The sequence below is a fragment of the Crocuta crocuta genome, unplaced genomic scaffold (assembly GCF_008692635.1).
Source record: "Crocuta crocuta isolate KB4526 unplaced genomic scaffold, BGI_CrCroc_1.0 scaffold45, whole genome shotgun sequence".
In the NCBI taxonomy this organism is placed as follows: Eukaryota; Metazoa; Chordata; class Mammalia; order Carnivora; family Hyaenidae; genus Crocuta; species Crocuta crocuta.
Genome location: NW_027530544.1, coordinates 5,030,675 through 5,031,329, shown reverse-complemented (window position 1 = coordinate 5,031,329; position 655 = coordinate 5,030,675).

The following is a 655-nucleotide window of genomic DNA, read 5'->3' as shown; positions in this document are numbered from 1 at the left end:
GCATATATAAAAATAGATTATAGTGATGTCAGCTCAATTTTTCACATTTTCTGAGCATTTTATGGTTTGAAATACAGATACAAAAAAATCCAACTACCATGTTATTTATTATTTGGCAGATTTTAATAGTATAGAAAAAGTATCTCTTGGGGCGCCTGGGTGGCTTAGTCGGTTAAGCGTCCGACTTTCGCTTAGGTCATGATCTCGTGGTTCGTGGGTTCGAGCCCCGCGTCGGGCTCTGTGCTGACTGCCAGCTCGGAGCCTGGAGCCTGTTTCCGTCTGTGACGGAATAATTTCATGTTATTCCTAGGCAAGGAAAGAGAGAGACAGCGTGAGCAGGGGAGGGTCAGAGAGAGAGGGAGTCACAGACGGAAACAGGCTCCAGGCTCCGAGCTGGCAGTCAGCACAGAGCCCGACGCGGGGCTCGAACCCACGAACCACGAGATCATGACCTAAGCGAAAGTCGGACGCTTAACCGACTAAGCCACCCAGGCGCCCCGAGTGTCCCCATCTTGATTAAAGTTGACAATTTGAAGTTTTGTATGTGCTACTGCACGCAGACTAAACGTAAAGCCACCGTTGTCCTGACTCCTTACAAGCTTTCCGGTTCCTCACTACAGGGATGCCAAGAACTCCTCCCTGACATTTCTTATAT